The sequence below is a fragment of the Schistocerca gregaria genome, chromosome 3 (genome assembly GCF_023897955.1).
Source record: "Schistocerca gregaria isolate iqSchGreg1 chromosome 3, iqSchGreg1.2, whole genome shotgun sequence".
In the NCBI taxonomy this organism is placed as follows: Eukaryota; Metazoa; Arthropoda; class Insecta; order Orthoptera; family Acrididae; genus Schistocerca; species Schistocerca gregaria.
This window is the reverse complement of record NC_064922.1, coordinates 87,302,629-87,325,488: the sequence shown is the minus strand read 5'-3', so window position 1 is coordinate 87,325,488 and position 22,860 is coordinate 87,302,629.

The following is a 22,860-nucleotide window of genomic DNA, read 5'->3' as shown; positions in this document are numbered from 1 at the left end:
CAAAAACTATGAATGTCCATGAATACTACTTATTTGCTTTTCACTAAACAATCAAAGCCTGGTACCACTTTTTGAGTAATGCTAATTCGAAGACAAGCTCTCAAGTTTGAGTCTACCAGTGAGCTTCTGTGGGTGGATTTCGTTCTCTTCATTGCGTAGCAAAGTAGCATGTATATGTAAATGAAAACATCGACATAATCGTAGCTGCAGACTTGTACAGTGGTCAAAATTTACAACGAGGAAACAAGTCCACGAGACTAATTAACGAGTGTAAGTCAATTATTATTGTTATATTTTTATTTATTTTGGTAGTGATGTCGTTTTACGTTGATGACGCATGCTTTGTTTATTCGTTAATATATCTTTACAATTTTCAAGCTGCTATGTTAGTTTCGTTATCGCTGCCGTGCTCTTAATCATGGCTGCTCCGCTGTCTATTAGCACCAAAAAAGAGCAACGTGCAGTGATCGGTTTTTGTGGTCGGAAGGCGTATCAAGGGGTGAAAGTCATCGAAGACTTTCGGTACAGCACGAGAAAAGTGTTTTGCCACAACGGAGTGTCTACGAATGTATTGAAAAATTCCGAAATGGTCGCGCACAAGTGTTATGCACGATGAAGGAGCCGGACGACTGTTTACCGCCACAAATGAAGAAACCATTGACCGTTCACCTGAAATCGTCAGACGATTAACTATTGACGAAGTGGAAGTGGCACATCGTCTGCAAAGTAGTCACGGTTCTGCCTACGGAATCGTCCACAACAGACTCGGCTTTCATAAAGTTTGTGCAAGATGGGTCCCAAAACTACTCACACGGTTGCATAAACAAGCGCGTTTGGACATCTGCAAAAGACATTTCGATCGCTATGGTAACGAAGGGGACAACTTCTTAGACAGGATCATTACTGGTGACGAAACATGGATCCATCGTTACGATGCGGAGGCTAAACGGCAGAGTATGGAATGCAAATATCCAAATTCGCTGTGCAAGAAAAGTTCGAGTCCCAGCCGTCCGCAGGAAAACTGATGCTAACGGTGTTTTGGGACGCACAATGTCTAGTACTGGAACATTATCGGGAAAGGGGCACAACAGTAAAGAATGTACGTTACAGTGAGATAATTACTACTAATCTAAAGTCGGCATTCGAAGCAAACGTCGAGGATTGCTGTCAAAAGGTGTTGTGTTGTTGCACGACAATGCCCGTCCGGATACTGCTACTCACACTGCTGAAACGCTACAGAAAATCAAATTTGAAGTACTGGATCATCCTCCATGTAGTCCCTTCTCATTATCACTTGTTTGGCACATTCAATCATGCATTAAGAGGCCGTCGATTTGCCTCGGACGAAGCATTGAAAGAAGTGGTACATTCCCGGCTCGCAGCTCAACAGAGAAACTTTTTTTATGAGGGCATCAGGAAGCTTGTAGAACGATGGACCAAGTGCGTTGAAACACAAAGACAAAAATGATGATCTTGTACGTTTCCTGTTTGATTAAAATAAAGTTTTATAACTACTGTGCGGATAATAATTGACCTACCCTCGCAACTGTGAACCCACACTACTGGCCGTTACAATTTCTGCACTAAGAAGAAATGCAGATGACAAGCGGGTATTTATTGGACAAATATATTATACTAGAACTGACATGTGATCACATTTTCACGCAGTTAGGGTGCATAGATCCTGATAAATCAGAACCCAGAACAACCACCTCTGGCCGTAATAACGGCCTTGATACGCCTAGGCATTGAGTCAGAGCTTGGATGGCGTGTACAGGTGCAGCTGAACATGCAACTTCAACACGATACCACAGTTCATCAAGAGTAGTGCCTGGCGTATTGTGACGAGCCAGTTGCTCGGCCACCGTTGATCAGACTTTTTCAATTCGTGAGACATCCGGAAAATGTGCTGCCCAGGGCAGCAGTAGACCATTTTCTGTATCCAGAAAGGCCCGTACAGGACCTGCAACATGCTGTCGTGCATTATCCTGCTGAAATGTAAGGTTTCAAAGGGATCGAATGGAGGGTAGAGCCACGGGTCGCAACACATCTGAAATGTGACGTCCACTCTTCATAGTGCCGTTAATGCCAACACGAGGTGACCGAGACGTGTAACCAATGGCACCCCATACCATCACGCCGGGTCATGCACCAGTATGGCGATGACGAATACACGCTTCAAATGTGCGTTCACCGCGATGTCGCCAAACACGGATGTGACCATGATGATGCTGTAAACAGAACCTTTATTCATATGAAAAAATGACGTTTTGCCATTGGTGCACCCAGGTTCGTCGTTGAGTACACCATCGCAGGCGCTCCTGTCTGTGATGCAGCGTCAAGGGTAACTGCAGCCATGGTCTCCGAGCTGTAGTCCATGCTGCTGCAAACGTCGTCGAACTGTTCGTGCAGATGGTTGTTGTCTTGCAAACGTCCCTATCTTTTGACTCAGGGATCGAGACGTGGCTGCACGATCTGTTACAGCCATGTGGATTAGATGCCTATCATCTCGACTGCTAGTGATACAAGGCCATTTGGACCCACACGACGTTCCGTATTACCCTCCTGAATCCACCGATTCGACATTCTGCTAACAGTCACTGGATCTCGACCAACGAAAGCACCAGTGTCGCGATATGATAAACCGCAATAGCGTTAGGCTATAATCCGACCTTTATCAAAGACGGAAACGTGATGGTACGCATTTCTCCTCTTTACACGAGGCATCACAACAACGTTTCACCAGGCAACGCCGGTCAACTGCTGTTTGTGTATGAGAAATCGGTTGGAAACTTTCCTCATCTCAGCACGTTGTAGATGTCACCACCGGCTCCAACCTTGTGTGAATGCTTTGAAAAGCTAATCATTTCCATACCACAGCATCTTCTTCCTGTCAGTTAAATTTCGCGTCTGTGGCACGTCATCTTCGTGGTGTGGCAATTGTAACGGCCAGTGGTGTAGTTACACAAGCGTCACGATGTAGGTGCACAAGTTCTTCTAGTGGTGGCCGGCTTCCCACGCTGTCAGCACAACCCGAAAATCTGTAAAATTGCGCAACACTTTCCAAACTGAAAAGGAGTACGAAAACTTGATGTAACTGCAGATTTATTGTTGAGTGTTGCTCCTGAAAACAAAATGTTTTTTCATGGAGAAAATGTTTACAAAATACTTCATTCAGTGATACCGCTTAAAGTCGTCTTTTTCCCCACATTGGCTTCTATCACTGTACATCTTCGAAGTCTCTATAACATTTTGCATGGAGTCTATTGCAACGTTGTTGTAAACCAATTTTTTTCGTTTTGTTCAAAGTTTTCAAGCACATGAATAGAACACAAACCGTGTCAACACACCGTAGCATACAATAAACATATAGACTAAGCATCCTGCTTTTATACATTCATGTTGATCCATCTGACCGCTTTGAAGTTCATAACCCCACCAGCAGGATACTTTTTGTTCCTTTAAAAACAGCTACTCTCCATTATAAACGGACATTCCACTATGAAACTAGAGGATTTTTTTTTTTAATTACGTGATATTTCACATCTTTCAAGAATTTACACTTAGGTCCCAAAGCAATTTCGCCGTATTCGAATTACAAGTATGTCCAAGAAATGTTTGAAATGCGCTCTGCATAAGGAGCTGTGGAACACCGAAAGAGGCCAAAGATAGTTTATGATTTCCCTCACTTCCAAACTTGGCCTAAAGTCAAACTGGGAAAAACAAATTCCAAGATTTCTAGGAAAACTGAAGTGAAACAGTCGGCAACCAGTCGTTGGAAATCAATTACTTTGCCTGTAGCCTGTATAAATATAAATCGAATACGCTACAGTCCTACCACTACACCCACTCAGCAAGACTGTGAGTAGATTTTTATTCAGGAAACAAGAAAGAAGCTGCCACGATCTTGCAACTTCGAGAAGTCTCATATAAGCTGAAGGGAAAACGTCATAGAGCCTGTGAATTGTAATTGGGATGTATCTTGCAGAAACATAAATTTTTTGATAAAATGCTAAAATCCCTTTTACCATAAGTTTGTTTTTCTAAGCTATATTATCGAAAATAATTTTTTTTAAATTTTATCAGCACATTTATGTATCGATAAATAAAGAAAATTTGAGGCTGAAATTTGAAATAAACACTGAAAACAAATCATTAATATTTCTCACACACTAATGCACAAAGCCGTTGAACTCCATCTTGTGAATGTACCTAAAGAGTCTGGCACGCGAAAATTGTGGTGTGAGTACCAAAACTTGTTTCTCAAGATTACCATCGAAACAAAATAAAAATTCAAAACTTGAAAACCAAAAAAGTAATAGACTTCAAAATTTGGGTATTACTGCATCTTTACATAACACACATGATTTTGAAATTTGTTTTCTATCGATAGAGTGAAAGGAAAGTTAAATTATTGGGTGGATAAATGTTCAGATGTGTGTGAAATCATATGGGACTTTAACTGCTATGGTCATCAGTCCCTAAGCTTACACACTACTTAACCTAAATTATCCTAAGGACAAACACACACCCATGCCCGAGAGAGGACTCGAACCTCCGCCGGGACCAGCCGCACAGTACGTGACTGCAGCGCCTTTTGGGTGGAGTCTTCGCTTAAGCACTGCGTATTCTATACTGTATGTTCGTACCGAAGGCTACGCTGAACTCAGCGATGGTCATTCCTCTGAAGGTAGCACATTGTTTGCCCTTCTGCTGCGTCATCAATGGGCGGAGCTGCGCTGCATAACGACTCTCGACTGTTCCATTTTACCGCGAACACTCACAATCCAAGCGGTGAGGGAGCGTCAGCGCTCTTGCTCGCCCAGCCGCATCCTCAACAGGCCAGCTGTAGTCTACGAAATGTGTAGCAAGAAATTAGCTTCAACATGTGTTGACAGGTTGCAAAACTGCGATTAGTCACTTTCTTATGATAATTTATTTTGGTCTTTGCCAGTGTCATGCTGGTTTGCTCATCTTCTGACGAAAGTCATTTACCTGCGTTTCCGTTGCTTACATTTTGTATTCAGTATCCGTGAAAAGCGACATAGCTTTTCATGCTTATATTTAAAGGAGCTTTTAAAATCAGTCATTAGTTTATTGCAGTATATCAAGTGTGATGGAGGTGAATTATTGTGTCATTAAGCATCAACAAAGGGCTACGGTTCTTCTCTTTGAAAACTTGGTACACTTTGTGCAGGAAAGGAATTCTTCTTATGCTCTCCTAGCTGGGAAGCCCGGCGGCCAGGTGGAGCGGCGGGCGCGCGCCAATGTCGGCACGATTCACAGAGGGCAGGTCCCCAGAGGATTAGCTTCAGGCGGAAACGCTGCATACATCAACACGCTGCCAAGGGAAGCCGTGTGCCCGAGGCAGCGGAAACTACAAACTAAGAGCGAAAAACAGTGTTGTCACGATTCTAGGTAACGAGGACAGAGCGGCGAGTTGAATAGCAACAACAGGACTCTCAAGTGGCCCGGGGAATTTTGGCCGTTTCCCGCGAGCAGGACACCTGGGAACGTAGCGGCAATACTCAAAGGGAGAAGTCGGGAGAAGTCTTAGTTTATTTGTATACTGTGTCTCACATAGGGTATCCCTCTCTTTTCCTTGCGGAATGCGTCGGGAAGGAGGGAGGAAATTTTGAAACGAACCTCTTCGTCGGCAAGAATCTAATGTTCGTTTTGAAAAATAGTACGAGCTACGTAATTTGCGGAAGGACGGAGACAAGACGCTGGAGGGGAGCGGCTCTCCCTCTCCAGGTGCGAGGAGCAAACTAGCATGAGCATTCCGAATTTTGATCTGAGGAGGCAGGAATTCACTCTTGACTGCTTCCAATGAATCACAACGATTCTCTTATCGCTTGTCATGAGAGAATGCACTTTGCATTCGTCGCAAACAGCGTAGAGCGCAAAGTTTGTTAGATCCAAGTAGGCGAGCTTCACTCACTGTGCGCGTTATCAAGAGCTTAACTGAGGATCACACTTTGATTTACTACATGTCCGATGACGGCAGTACTGTTAGAACAGTTTTGACCTTTGTTTAATGCAGTTTCACGTAGGTTTGCACTTGCAGATGGACGCATACCGTCGTCCAGTAATGATAACTTCCAGTAGCAGGTTTCGGTCACTATTTTCAGCGTAGGGCATGTTAAACGCTATCAACTACGTCGCCGGCAGAGTCTTGATGCAGCCGCACGCAATCAGCCGACTCCACCGCCACGCCGACCACGCTATGAACATGGTAATACAGAAAACGCCCGCTTTCCTAGCTGCGCATTCTTCTCTCGCTTTCTTCAATTTATATGCAATGTGTTAGATGCTAATAAAGACGCAAGGCACAGTATTCACCGTTTGCCGGTTAAGAAAGTCACATGTTCAGCTGTTTTTTTTTTCTATTCCTTCCTCATTTATTACACCAGGTCAACCCGTGTATATGTTAAATTAGAATGAAGTCATACAATGCTCATGTTAAAAGACAAATACCAGGGCAGGCATCTTATATAATTAACTTGTTGTGAGCTCTTGGTGGCAATTCTATTCCATTTGTTGTCTTTTTTTTATACTTTCTGCAGTAGCTGGCGAGCCAATTTTTTTATTTTTGTTGATCATTATTTGAATAATTTGTGAGTGAATCTTTAATGAATTAGATAAAATTTCAATAATTATTGCATATGCAGTTTAATGCAGCTTCACTGAATAAACCACTTATATCATGAACAGCCCTCCCTACATTTCATTTATAGAGTTTAAATAGAAACTCACACCTGTTTCTCCCTCCCACACGAGATATCTTGCATTCGTTCATACAGATTTTGATTTTAAGACTCACTCAAGGCGAATACTGAAATGGTTCCCCAGAAAAGACTTGGCCTTTGAGATTGTCTTGTCAGTCCTCATTAGGGAATATTTTACAAATTTTAAGAGACATCTGCCACCTTGAATGTGGCAGGGGTACAATATAGGGAGCGAAATGCTATTTACAATTTGTATAGAAACCAAATGGCAGTTATAAGAGTTGAGGGACATGAAAGGGAAGCAGTGGTTGGGAAAGGACTGAGACAGCGTTGGAGCCTCTCCCTGATGTTATTCAATCTGTATATTGAGCAAGCAGTAAAAGAAACAAGAGAAAAATTCGGAATAGGTACTAAAATCCATGGAGAAGGAATAAAAACTTTGAGGTTCGTCGATGACATTGTAATTCTGTCAGAGACAGCAAAGGACTTGGAAGAGCAATTGAACGGAATGGACAGTGTCTTCAAAGGAGGATATAAGGTGAACATCAACAAAAGCAAAACGAGGATAATGGAATGTAGTCGAATTAAGTCGGGTGATGCTGAGGAAATTACATTACGACATAAGACACTTAAAGTAGTAAAGGAGTTTTGCTATTTCAGGAGCAAAATAACTGATGATGGTCGAAGTAGAGAGGATATAAAATGTAGACTGGCAATGGCAAGGAAAGCGTATCTGAAGAAGAGAAATTTGTTAACATCGAATATAGATTTAAGAGTCAGGAAGTCGTTTCTGAAAGTATTTGTATGGAGTGTAGCCATGTATGGAAGTGAAACATGTACGATAACTAGTTTGAACAAGAAGAGAATAGAAGCTTTCGAAATGTGGTGCTACAGAAGAATACTGAAGATAATGTGGACAGATCACGTAACTAATGAGGAGGTATTGAATAGGATTGGGGAGAAGAGAAGTTTGTGACACAATTTGACTAGAAGGAAGGATCGATTGGTTGGACATGTTCTGAGGCATCAAGAGATCACCAATTTAGTATTGGAGGGCGGCGTGGAGGGTAAAAATCGCAGAGGGAGACCAAGAGATGAATAAACTTAGCAGATTCAGAAGAATATAGGTTGCGGTAGGTACTGGGTGATGAAGAAGCTTGTGTAGTATAGAGTAGCATGGAGAGTGCATCAAACGAGTCTCAGGACTGCTGACCACAACAACAACAACTAGAGACATTTAGCCTACTTTGTGTAGTTTCCAGAGAACTCCAAGAGGAGTTAGCCTCTTTTCGTCCCCAGTTAAATCTATTTACATTCTTTACAACACTCTCAAGATTGCCAGTGATTACTTTAAATTACTTTTCAATGTTTACAATTCTTCCAATGATTCTAATGTTGCCTTCCTCATTCTAACTTTTATGTATAGGCCACAGAAGCCAGAAATTATTTGAAGTTCCCGTCAGTTTAGAGGTTCCTTAAAGTCATTTCAATTCTTTCTCCGATCTTCATTACTGACGTTTTTCTTCTCTTCCCATCAAAGTTTAAAATTAGTTGGTCAAACTGGTGGCGATGGTACTCTGCATCTTCTCGATGATTGTTCACTAATGAGTAGCTATTCGGATGACTTGTTGAACATTAATGTATTTATTCTTAGGTTCCATCCTTCTGAGACGTTATTAGTACCGTAGTTCCTTTTTGATATGGTCCACTATATTCTTATGTCCATTGCAAATCAGTAAAGGCTTCATTTTGGTGGACTCGGCGTACTCAATTAAGTCAACAATAATACGCGGGACACTACTTGCAGTCCAGAGCTCAACTGCAGTACCGGACTCTGGGAGAGGGTCACGCACACTACGTACTGGTGCGGGGACAGGGAACTACCGAGGATTCGTCGCAGGTAGCGGCAGACAGGCAGGTGTTTCCTGCTTCTGGAACATCCTGTTCACTCCGTACAGTGTCCTGGGCTCCGTACAAATTTCCTTTCCGCACAAGTGTCAGTCCGTCCAAGTCACTAACTCCTCAGGAAGAAATCCGAGCTTACCGTCCGATGTCCCCGTCCAGGTGCACCGACGCCAGCCAGGCCCACAAACACCTTCAGCAAATTGCACAGACGCCGGCTGCCAACACCGCATCTAGGGTCAGCCAAGAAGCCTGGTAGCGCGAGCACGCCAGAGGCTCAGGAGGATCAACCGCCCAGGGGGAAAACCCAGCGCCCTGATGGGGGCACCGCACAGCGACAAGCGTCAGTGGCGCTTTGTTCATCATAAGAATAAACGCGGTCATCGGTCAGCAGCCATAACACGTGCACATTGGTGTTGTTAGGGTCTTGGAAGTACATCGTACTTCTGTGGCTCTGAGGACTATGGGACTTAACTTCTGAGGTCATCAGTCCCCTAGAACTTAGAACTACTTAAACCTAACTAACCTAAGGACATCACACACATCCATGCACGAGGCAGGATTCGAACGTGCGACCGTAGCGGTGGCGCCTAGAACCGCTCGGCCGCCCCAACCGACCGTACTTCTCTGTCAGATATTTATTGCTGTGTTACAGTAAATGAAACTAAGATATTCTAGTGCATGACAGCCGTCACCGATTATCTTAATCATATTTCAGCATTGTAGTTTTTATTTCAGAACTCGTGTACAGCTGCAATCTCCGTACTGTTGTGCTCTCACAATCTTACTACATAGTGTGAAAATGTCTGACGGTGCTTCCTGGTCCGTAGCGAAAAGTAGCTGGAACACCGTCAAAAAGTCGTGCGAAACAGGTCGTTCTCAGTATTTTTCACAAATTTTCAGAGAATTGAACTTTTCTGAGGCACTGCACTTACGGAAGTTTAGGAATTTTCGATTACGGGGTGTATAGCTATATTGTAAACTTAGTGGAATGGTAATCCGTAATTAATGTCTTTATCCAAGTTTCAAATATTGCTTTGATTGTTCTCTTTTTATCTTTAAATCTGGAATAATTACACCTTTTAGATATAAAATTCATCAAATACATGCTAATTAACACATATATCTAATCATTGTTTTGACTAAAAATGCACTTTTTCGTGTTAATAATTACGTACAGCACGCAAAATTCGAGCTCACATCGCAAATATAAATTCTTAACTAATGATATTTTATAAAATATTGTTAATAAAGGTTGTTTGGATTAAGAAGCCATTACAAATTAAACTTTTAGGACAAAAATGACAATCAAATAATCTTTATTTGAAATATGTCCAGCGTACAAGCACAGATGTAGTCTCACGCTAGCCAGAGTGATGAGCGTCGTGGAAACATTGAGAACAATCTTTTTCACAGCACTGAGATGGCAGTTGCTGCCGTACCACTGCAACACGAAGCCAACAGAACTGAAATGAAGCCAGGTTAAGGGATCTGGCGCGAGAAATGACGAGACCTTTAAGCTGGCAGACGTACTGGAACTAATGCACAGAGCATTGGCACACGTCACTGTCGAGCGCTGGCGGGATGCAGAGCAGCACGTTCTAAAAGAAGAGGAGAAAGTTCCGCGCTTGGTTGCCTTCGTTCATTCTGCTGTTAATTATGTCATTATGAATGTAACAGATGAAAGGTGCAGTACTTACATGTTTTGTTTTCAGATTCTGATATTGATGGAACTTAGAGTCAGCAGCCGACTGACAGTAAATTTATTGCTTCAGTGGCTATAATATTTAACTATACGGCAAAATCCCTGCAGTACACTTCTTGCGTCACACATAACTCGCGCAGATATGCTATCCCGTTTTTAAGTTAATAATTTTCCTCACCGTTGCTTTTAATTGCAATTTTGTTGACATACACACTGGTTACGGTTACTACAAGCCACACCACAAGTTGGGAAACAGGGCCAAATTTCTAGTAGTTTACTGTCGAGTTGAGATTTTCACACACAAATGTTTTGTTCATATCTTACAGAAACTAGTAGTACATCAATAAACAGCCTTTTAAACACACCCCTAACCGCAATCAAGTAATTTACAACAATGCGTTTAGAAATTTCTTTTTAAAACGGCAATCAAGTCATTTATAGCAATACAACAGTTTAATTTTTTTAAAAGAAAAGAAACACAGAAGCTAGCATTACGGCAATAACAGCCTTTCAAAACACTCCGCTGACGGCAGTCAAATAATTTATAGCAATACAACACTTGAAAAAATTTAAGGAACATTAGTAAACATGCTACTAAAGTAAATACAGAACCTTGTTAATAAAGTACGGTTTCAGCAAACACACGATTAATGGCAATAAAGGAATGGCGGAATTTAAAAAAGTTTGTAAACAAAAGTGTCCTGGAATATCATTAGAACATATCAGATATGACGGACCCGCGGAAGGCGGCCACAAATCACCCACTCGGGGATGCTCAGGCTAGGCAGAATACTGACCAATTTTAATACGCCCGTAAGCACAATTGCCACTCTCAGGCTGGTCGATGCACCGACTTTTAGCCAGCGAAAACGTGTAATGAGATGGCTTAAGTTGCTGACAGAATTAGAGCTAACCTCGTGCAAGGAAACATTACGCCACACAGTCCTGAATGAGCGACCACATGATCAACCAACCCACGCCCGGGTTCCCGGGTTCGATTTCCGACAGGGTCAGGGATTTTCTCTGCCTCGCGGTGGCTGGGTTAGTTATGTTTAAGTAGTTCTAAGTTCCAGGGGGCTGATGACCATAGATGTTAAGTCCCATAGTGCTCAGAGCCATTTTGATCAACCAATAAGAAGCATGAATTTACTCATAACACACGACAGAATAGCGAAACAATTAAATTGCCAAAACTACACCTCCCATCAGGCAGTAATGAGAGGAGGAGGAAAAATCACTGTCTTCAATTACACCGGTGCCAGGGTCAGGAAACCCGATCGCCGGAGGCCACAAGGCAGAAGAAACACTGGTTACGCAGACTTATTACTTAATGATTAAACCTTCCACTAACTTAACTTGCAATTATGCTCGAACAGGCAGTACACGACCTCCGATGGCAAGGATCCACACTTCCGACCGCTCGCGCGTCGCCACTGTAACCAACACGCGACGGTCACGCGACAACACGCTATGTCACAGGTGTTCACGTCTTCTCTGCAACGTTGACGTGTAGTAACCGCTCCTTCATGTTAGGTGTCTCATTTTTAAACTCTAGTGTTGAAACGGAGGACTTAAAGAAGCTTGTTAACGTCCCACCGAGGTGAAATGAACAACAACTACTCTTGAGGCGATTCCGTATACAACCAACACGCCGGGAGCTCTTCCGTCAACTCGACCCGCTCGTTACACATGCATCACGTGGGGACTCGGTACAACCGACCACGCATCGTCCACGCTGACCAGCCACACTGCCCTCCGTGCCCACCAGACTCTCATCGCACTCCCCTACTTCCGCACCACCACATCACACGACGTTACCACCGGTCAAAGATCTCACTTCCTCCATAGCAGTTTCCCGGAAGCAAAAACGCAGATATCGATAGCAGAGGGAAAAGACAACCAAGCAGCCACTTAATGACAGACAACATATCAAACAAACATGTCAGGGGAAGAAAAGGAAAACCAATGCAATTTAAACGCAAGATGTAGCACGAGTCGGCTCAGTTGTGATAGCTAAGAGCGAGAAACTGCTATGCTTTCAGTCTGGCCATCTTAGAAGAGAGCGTTATTGTTGGAGTTTTGCAGAATATTTTTGTTTCTCTTTAAAATTTACACTTTCGATGCTGTATTATTCCTCTGGTCGCCTCTCTGTACGCCGTGACTGCAGCTGCCAACATCACTTCAAGTTGATTGGACCAGCTGGCTGGCCAGTGCTGCTCAAGTTATTCGAGCCGTCTTTATTCCAACGGAATAATACATACATAAACATACATGGTACATCAGGTAAGTAGGTGTTGTGTACCTCGCCAGTGTCCACCACCAGGGTGGGGACTTACAGGAAGAACACCAGGATAAAACTTACGTATATATAAGAAGAAAACACAAATGTAAAGATAGAAAAAGACAGAATAAAGACGGGATTCCTCCTGTTGATAGGCCCCAGGAGTCAAGGCAGAAGAATATCCGGGAGCCTAGCCGGCCGGCTCGTGGCATCAGCCTTCGAGAAGCCGTCATACGCTCGTAGATCCGGTAACTTGTGCAGCAGCTCCGCAGTACTCTTGTGCTGAGTACCGCCAGTTCTCGGGGTCGAAAGCCTAACCCGGAGAAGTCCCTCGCCGACGCTGGAGACCATGTCCCCTCCAGTTCAACGTTGCGGTGGACACAGTCACCTCCTCAACGTGACGGTGCAGGTTGGAGATGGCACGCCGGATGGACGGCGTGTCGTAGTAGGCCGCCTTCTTGGAGTGACACCAGTCAAGCCGGAGGTGGTCTCCGACTACCTGGGCGTCAATCACGCAGGCGAAGCCGTCTTTAACCGTCACCACGTCAGGCTTGCGGATTCCCTCAGGTGTACGGAGGTGGGGCTCCACTGAGACATTGAAGCCCCTCTGCACGAGTCCACGAGCGACATACCGCACGATTGCGTCGTGTCGTTAGACTCGGGACCCGTGCGTCCTAAAGCAAGCCTGTAGTATATGGTTGGCGGTCTCCACGGCCAGGCAGCCCGCGCGACATCTGGTGTCCGCCTCCCGCCGCCGACTGCGCCTTGCCCTCGTCGGGAAGGCGTTGATACGGGCGCGGAGAGCGTTGATGTAATCACGCCCACATAGCAGTCGACTGGTGTCGGCGACCCATTGATGTTGTTGCCCTTTGACGGCGGCGGAAGATGAAAGCGCCGCACCGTCGATGGCGATGTGCAGGCGCGCAGCCCACGTTTCTCAAACCTGCGTTGACGACTTGAGGAGTTGGCCCTCCCACGTAAGGTGCCACTCCAACACCTCGGTCTCACGCTGCACCTCGTCCAGGCCTGTACCGTCGAAGGCTTGCTCTATCTTCTTTAACACCAGGAGACGGGACCGACGAAGGGTTGGCCCCATCCAACGGCACGAGGGGATGCCGAGGCCCCCCTGGGCAACAGGAGCGTGAAAGTAGCCCAGGGGAGTGTCCGCCGGGAGGCGGAACCATCTCCTGACGGCGGTCCTGATGGTGACGTCCGCTGACTTCAGTGCACCCACTCGGGTGCGGCTAAGGGCCAACCCCTGATACAGGCCTGGGAGAAGCACGTTGGTGAGAGCGTGGAGGCGCTGTGGCGGCTTGAGCGGAGCTCGGGTGATGACGTCGAGCTGTTTCCCCAGATGGCGTCGGTGGTTGAAGACGCAGCGACCGGCGGTGGAAAATTGCAGCCCAGGTACCGGAAGATTTCACCCACACACAGGGCAGGCACGGTGGTGTTGCCTGCCTTGAAGGTGATGTCTCCGTCCACCTTCACCTTCTTTTCGCGTCCAGACGCGACCAAGGCGAGGTTGAAACACTTCCGGGCGTTGATCTGCAGCCCCAGGTGTGCGACGGCTGCTACGGCTGCATCGATGAGGGACTGCAAGCCCCTCGCGGTCGATGCGAACAGCAGGTCGTCATCTGCAAAGGCCGCAGCGTTGACTCTGCGTCCTAGTATCCGAGCTCCGATGTGGGAGGGAAGTTGACCAAAAACATAGTCCACCGCAAAGTTGAAAAGGAGGGGGGAGAGAGGATCGCCCTGACGGACGCCCTGTGACGGCTTCACAGACACGCCCACGCCGGCGCCGAGAGCTATCACTGATCACTGTCGTGCTGCCCTCGTAGCACCGCTCGACGTATTCGATAAAGCAGTCCGGCAGGCCATGAGCCCTCAGCACTGGGCGAAGGGCAGCATGATCCACCGAATCAAATGCTTTAGAAACGTTGATCGACGCCACAAAGACAGAGCGGCAGGAACGGACTGCGTCGGTGAGAGCAGTGTCCAGGATGAAGGTGTTCTCCAACATCCCATCCCAAGGGATGAATGCCCGCTGACGTTCGTCCAGAGCACATGTGCGCATCAGGCGCGACGCGAGAACCTTATGGAAGGTCCGCGCCAGCACTGAGAAGACCGTAATGGGGCGAAAGTCAGTAGGGGATGTTGGTGCAGCCGTTTTGGGGAGAAGGGACATGGTGCGCTAAGAAGACGCTCGGGAAGGGCACGGGCCAGAAGGAAGAGATTCATTAGCTTGAATAGGACTTCATGCGGCAGGCGCCGCAGCTCAGCACCAGTAAGGCCGTACGGACCGGCCGCTGATCCTCTGGGCGGCAAGGTAGCCGCGACCTCCTCATGTGTGACCGGCTCCCACAGGCACTCGAGAGCAACAGGCTCCGAATGCGGCAGGAGGCGGTCAAGGATGAAGTCCACGATGGAGATGGGCTTCTTCGTGAAGAGATCCGCCCAGAAGTCCAGCAGACCGGGGATGTCAGATGGCGGCTGCAGCAGGGTGCCATCCAAGAGGCCATGCACGCAACGCGCGCGCGACCGCCGGAAGGCACCCTGCGTCTTCGCGTACTCCCATCGGCGCCGTTTGCGCCTCTGCTGCGGCGGAGCGGCAGGAGGCCGCTTCGGTGGTTGGCGCGGCCTCTGCGCCCTCGTGCTCGTCCTCTCCCCTCTGGACCCGACCGACGCGAGGGCATCCGGGAGCATGCCCAGGATGACCTCGGGCGGCGTTCCCGGCCCCAGACCGATGACTCGGTCCAGGGCAGAGAAACGCTGAGCGGAAGCAGGCAGCCCCGCTAGATGCTCCCAGATGGCGGCGTCAGTCGGGCCCTCCGGCGGCGGCCAGGTGGAGTCGGCCGCCAAGTCCTCAGCTGCGTCACCGGGTGGCGCAGCTCCATCGCCCGCGTCAGGCAGCGGCCTCGCCGCTCCTCGGCGGGACGCCGGCTCTTCCCCCCGACCGATCTCAAGCGCCTCCATAAATTCGCGGAGAAGCTGCTTGCGGGCAGCCTCCGCCGTTGGCACTTGATTGCTAGTCAGTTCTTGGTTGACAAAGAAGAAACGTGGGTCTCTCTCAAGGAACAGTTGGGCTTCCGCTTTGGCGAGCAACAGGACCTCTTCTTCCGTCCACCTCGCGCGATGTCTCTCCGTGATGATCTCCGCGTTGGCGGCCGCTGGCTGTTGGCAGCGGCGGTGGACCCCGAGACCGTCCTTGGTTGTAAAGGTGCGGTGTCACTCACTGTAGGCGTAAAGTGCTGCACCCGTTACCGCATCTGCGGCACTGGCGGTTGGTCGGATAGGTGCTGGGGAAGCTGGGGTGGCGCCTTCAGCGGAAGGGCCACCACTTGTATTCTCTTGAGTGCTGCCCCCAACTGAAAGGGATAATGCGAGGGGGGGGGGGGGGGGCTGGTAACCCCCGCAGGCCCCTGGTGCGGTCCTCTACTCTGCGAAATCAGCGGGCCCACGTGAAGGGGAGAAGACCGGAGGAGAGGAGAGGCTAAGAGGGCTAGGGCCATGTATTGCGCATCACTCTCCCTGTAGCTACAACCCAAGCAAGGGACCTCGCAGCAGCGGCGCGACTGCAGCAAAACCGCGCTTCGAAAAGCCGAGTTCGGACGCAGCCGCACCGCCGCCGCTTGGACTTGGATGGGTGACCATCTAGGCTGCCATGCACTGTTGCCTTGTTTCGGGGTACACTCAGCTCGTGATGCCAATTGAGGCGCTACTCGACCGAATATTAGCGGCTTCGGTCAAGAATACCATCATAATAACCGGGAGAGCGGTGTGCTGATCCCAAGCCCTTCCTATCCGTATCCTCCACTAAGGATGACACGGCGGTCGGATGGTCCCGGTAGGCCACTCGAGACCTGACAACGGAGCGCTTTTTTTTACGTGTCCTGCCAATAAAGTTCCTGTTGCCGGCCGCTGTGGCCGAGCGGTTCTAGGCACTTCAGTCGAGAACCGCGCTGCTGCTACGGTCGCAGGTTCGAATCCTGCCTCGAGCATGAATGTGTGTGATGTCCTTAAGTTAGTTAGGTTTAAATAGTTTCTAAGTCTAGGGGACTGATGACCTCAGATGTCAAGTCCCTTAGTGCTTAGTGCCATTTGAACCATTTTTGAAGTTATTGTTATTTCCATACAGTGAAGTAGCACAAAATGAGAGAGCTTACAATTGAATCTTTCGTCTTGTGTTTCCCTTTATTCCTGTTCCAGTTAGAAGGATTTGCTGATCTTTTATGGCCTTTTCCTTTTGGAACTGATTGTATATCTATTCCATAATTAACATCCATGATTATGGATGACATGACATTTTATCCAACAAATCTTCTCCACGCATTCACAAAAAGCCAAAGCCAATAAAAACACTCCATTATGGTTAGGCAACAGCCGGTGTGCAACTGTTTCACTGTATCATGCAGTAGGTACAAGGTGAAACTGCCACACACAGGCTCAGAACTGACGTTCATGAAGTAATAAGTTGTGAAAGCAACACGGTTGATATAAAACACATATAGTGTACAAAGCGAATTTTCCTTTCTCAAACCTTCTTAGATGCTGATGCTTGTTAAGGATATTCCAAGTTCAGGTATCTTATGATGCAAATGATTCCCAAAGTTTTGCCTTCAAGCATAAGTGGATGCACAGACTTTTGCTTGTTGTTGTTTTTGTGGTCTTCAGTCCTGAGACTTGTTTGATGCAGCTCTCCATGCTACTCTATCCTGTGCCAACTTCTTCATCTCCCAGTACCTACTGCAACCTACATCCTTCTGAATCTGCTTAGTGTATTCATCTCTTGGTCTCCCTCTACGATTTTTACCCTCCTCACTGCCCTCCAATACTAAATTGGTGATCCCTTGATGCCTCAGAACATGTCCTACCAACCGATCCCTTCTTCTAGTCAAGTTGTGCCACGAACTTCTCTTCTCCCCAACTCTATTCAATACCTCCTCATTAGTTATGTGATCTACCCATCTAATCTTCAGCATTCTTCTGTAACACCACATTTCGAAAGCTTATATTCTCTACTTTTGCTTCTGTAACATATTTTTCAGGAACGTTTTAGGGAAGACGCAAGCTGTTTTGCGCTTCTTTTAAGGTCGTAATCCATAGAAGGCAGCATACAGAACAAAATGGTGGCAACAAATCGTTCTCGAGAAAAAGTGGATTGACCACAGTTTGCTGCCGGAGACCGCATTTAGGTGTTCCAAAAATGAATCAGGTGATGCAGCGGTTGACAGGAGATAGGAAAGGCGTCATCCTCGCCAAAAGAACGTAGGTTTCAATTCCAGTGGCTGGAGTGCTCTCTCCTTGAGATCTTCCATAAAAAGATTGGCCACAATGGATGACAAGGGATTATCAATTGCGATACCATCTGTCTGTTCAAAGCATTGGGTCACTGAATTGCATTTGTGATGCCCACATTTTCCTAAGAAAGGACTCAGTTTGTACTGCTAGAGGTTTTGTCAGATTGTATGTTGACATCCCCTCATTACTGACAGTTGGTCAAAGAGGCACGGTGTCCTTATGAATCAAGCAATTCGAAAAATCTTGGAGGAACAAGTGCATGGGTAAGAAGTCTCTTGGCCACAACGTCAGAGATCAGAGATAGTGGTACGAGGCTTCGGTCTCCGTCTCAGCAGTGTGTGCACTGTACCTGAATATGTCCATCAGTTGCGCCGATAGAATATTGTGAAAATTTCACAGCGATATCTTACGTCTCGCCCAGGAATTATATTTACAACTAGTCTGTCGGAAAAGCCTCAGGCAACACATGCAGGATAAAAGTGTTTTGGGTTTTAGGTCGTTGTATAAGTTATGTGAAATCCACAGAATAATGACGCACATAGACAAATAGCATTTCTGAAAGGCATAAAGCTGGGTCAAGTGTTCAGTGCTCCATGAGCCTCACTGCAAACTCGGCAACAAAGGCCATCCAAATCTGATGACTACGGCTCGGTTCGCTTGTTGTGGTATAATGTATTACTAAGTTTCACAGTGGAAAATATATATATATATATATATATATTGTGGAAAATTACGTAACTCAATAATATTCATTCAATTATGTAATTATTTCTTTAAAAGATGATAATTATGTAAAAGAGAGACATTATTTGTCTCACATTCTTTGTTAATCTATGTCGTTCTTTTCTTTTGTTTTGTACCCTTTTGTCGCAAGACGCGAATCGATTTGACGTCTGTTGAATGAAAAACAATTATTGTAAAATTATTGTACTTCTATGTTCATTTGCTGTTAAAAATAAATAGAGAAAAATGCGTTAAAACTATTTATGATTCATTTTTGAAAATTCACTTCCTCTTTTAATTATAATTTTTTATTAATTGTTTTATCATAGCTGCAAGAAGCGCAGCCATTGTTAGTTGCGATTATATAGCAACTTCGTCTGTACTTCTAGTTGAAAATATCAAGGGTTTGTGTTAAACTATTTTGCAAAACAATTTAATTTTTTTTTATTGGTGGCATCAATTTGAATGATTAATTATTTATTGAGCAAGTAAAATCTTAATTAAAAAAGTAATACTCTATATTTTGTTGGCCGCCATCTTAACTTTTATCACAGCGGCAAATTTAAATTACTTGAAACTGCAAACAGTATTATGATGTGTAAGAAATAATGTGCACCGGTGGTACTGAACTCCATTTATAAAAGAAAAAAATAATCGAATCAGACTGCATTTTCTAAGAACAGCGCTGATGGTATTTATTTGTTGAACAAGATATCATTGATCATGTATGAGGCCAAAATTAAACTACGCACAAATCACGGAGAAAAATATTTCTGGTGGCATACGTCAGTGTTGTGTGCGGGTGGTATTCTGTGGTTCCTTTTCATGATAAATTTGCTAAGAATAATTAGATCCATCGAAGACAAAAATTATAAAAGCTCTGATGTACGATTTTTAGTTTTAGTGATATGATAACAACTTACAGTCAACATTATTACACTACGTCAGGTGAAATTCTTGAGCAATTTGAACAAAATAATTATCGGGAGAAGATGTAGTATGAATAATGCAGTATACATGTGTATAATATTGTCAGTATTATTTACAAAATCAAATCAATGCAACTGCTAAAAGAAAACAGAGTGAATTCAAACGGCAGAATACCATAGAGAATCATATCATCCATATTCATTGCATTTGTCCATGTTGATGATACACAATAACCGCCACATTGTGACAGTACGAGCTCCTTTATTTCCTTCGTACAATGCTCCACAGCTTGACATAGTGCGAGTTAATTATGCCGCTCTTACAAGGCAGTTGGTAACTCTGGAATATAATACACTTAGATTAACTATTGAATAAGACTGTCGCCACTACGCTTTATCACCTAGTAAAGAGTAAAAGGAAGTTCAACTGATTGTCAAGTCAAAATTTGAACAGTTATGCTGCACATTGGTAGCATATTATCATGATAGTCGTATCGTGAGGCACAGTAATACGTTAGTTACCAGTGAGCACTGCTTTAAGAACACAGAACACAAAAAAGACTCACACTTCCTTATGTGATACTGCAACAAATAAATACCTGTACAAGTAAAAACATCCTATGGAAGAGTCAAATAAAAGATGGCAATGTCTCCATGAAAAACTGTGTGCCGTTGCCTGTGGAACCATTATTGTACCCTTGGCGTGTACCTCTTCTTCTAAAGCAAATCGTGGGCCACCAATGACTGTCTTCAGGGCTCCAAAACTACGGAAACCGCATGGTGAGAGTTTGGGATTTCATGCAGAATGTGTGAGGGGTCCGCGCCGAAAGTTCTGCAATGAACTGGAAAGAACTTTTGCAACTTGTAGGAGGGACCATTTGGATAAAAGTGTTAACAGTAATCACTTACATTTTTATTCGTTTGTTTAGTTTTCATTCGATTGTCCCGTACACATAGTGTTTCCAGATTATATCGACAGACTTCGAGGGGATATAGAGGGTATCTTAAGGAACAAAACGAGAATAGGAACCCGTGTCCAGAAACGCCATCCGACGAATCTACAGAGCGCCGAATTTATATGCACCGGTGCCTGTAAATGTATGTGTGATTCCAAGATGATAACACAAATTTTCAGGATGTATCAATTTGGGATAAAGAGCAGGGGTCCGGAAACGAACGATTCGAAAGTTTGAAGCGAAAATCGGTCTGATAACCTCTGACTGTGAATACGTGTACCTGTATTATTGTTCGCAAGCGTATAAAGTAGACAAATTGAGAGGTCATAGTTTGGAATTCTTTTAGATAAGCTAAATCATTATGGTTTGAGGGGGGCAGTGCACAAATGGTTTAATTCATACTTAACTGTAAGAATTCAGAAAGTTGAAATAAGTGGTTCATGTAATGTTAATACAACAGCTGATTCCTCAAACTGGGGGGTGGGGGGCTATCAGGTACGGGGTCCCACAGGGTTCGGTCTTAGGTCCTTAACTGTTCTTGATATACATTAATGACTTACCATTCCATATTGATGAAGATGCAAAGTTAGTTCTTTTCCGTGATGATACAAGTATAGTAATAACATCCAAAAACCAAGAACTAAGTGATGTAATTGTAATTGATGTTTTTCACAAAATTATTAAGTGGTTCTCAGCAAACGGATTCTCTTTAAATTTTGATAAAACGCAGTACATACAGTTCCGTACAGTAAATGGCACAACTCCAGTAATAAATATAGACTTTGAACCGAAGTCTGTAGCTAAGGTAGAATTTTCAAAAATTTTAGGTGTGTCCATTGATGAGAGGTTAAACTGGAAGCAACACATTGATGGTGTGTTGAAACGTCTGAGTTCGGCTACGTATGCTATTAGGGTTATTGCAAATTTTGGTGATAAGAATCTCAGTAAATTAGCTTACTATGCCTACTTTCATTCACTGCTTTCGTATGGTATCATATTCTAGGGTAATTCATCGTTGAGTAGAAAAGTATTCATTGCTAAAAAACGTGTAATCAGAATAATTGCTGGAGCCCACCCAAGGTCATCCTGCAAACATCTATTTAAGGATCTAGGGACCTCACAGTAACCTCACAGTATATATATTCACTTATGAAATTTGTTGTTAATACTCCAGCCCAGTTCAAAAGTAAGAGCAGTGTGCATAGCTGTAACACCAGGAGAAAGGATGATCTTCACTATGCAGGGTTAAATCTGACTTTGGCACAGAAGGGGGTAAATTATGCTGCCACAAAAGTCTTTGGTCACCTACCAAACAGCATCAAAAGGCTGACAGATAGTCAACCAACATTCAAAAATAAATTAAAAGAATTTCTAGATGACAAGTCCTTCTACTCATTGGCTGAATTTTAGATATAAATTAGGGGATGGAAAAAAGAACTAACTTAAGCATTACTGTCATGCAATATTTTCTGTAATGTAATATCTTGTACAGACATCTTTCATTAACCTGACACGTTCCACATCATTACGAAGTGTCGTATTCATGATCTATGGAACAAGTATTAATCTAATCTAATCTAAGCTAATCTGGACCGAAACAAGACAAAAATGTTCAGTAAACACGAACTCCAAAATGCATACCTGAGGAGCTGTGAACGCTTGTTTATCTTCGCTACTGTGAAACATATCTCATCTGTTGAACAGTTGCTCATACCTCTTAACCGTTTTGTGGTTGACGGGTCATATATGTCCCGCTAACTTTGAGCGCCAGTTCGAGTGTCGGGATATATGTCACCCAGCTCTGCATGGTGATTCCATCTATTGACGACTATACTGAACCTGAGAAAAAATCGGGACTGCACTGCAAAGGCAATAGAGAAGGCGGTGAGCAGACATTATTTATAAAGTTATTTAACGGTTTGAAATATAATGTGATGCTGTTTTATTCCTTTTCACACTGAAAATAATACAGTTAAAGCTCGCTATTAATGAATTATCATTACTATTTTGCAGATACTAAAAGACAGTGATATTCTCCATTATCTTTTCTCGCCGCCATATGATCCTGAGGATTCGGAAGCTGAAGCTGATAATCTTGAAGAGAACAATACTTCCGATGCAGAGTCATGTAGAAATGGTATGCCACATGAAGTATCAGAAAATCGAACAGCAAGTGGTAGTTCAGACATTTCACAAATAACAAATAACACTGACAGTAGAATTGCAAATGTCTTTCCTGATATTTTCGCTGACGAGAACTCTTATGAAAAGGCTGAACATAACGCATGTGTTATAAACACTGAAGAGACAGGAGACCAAGATGTAAGTGATTCTGTCA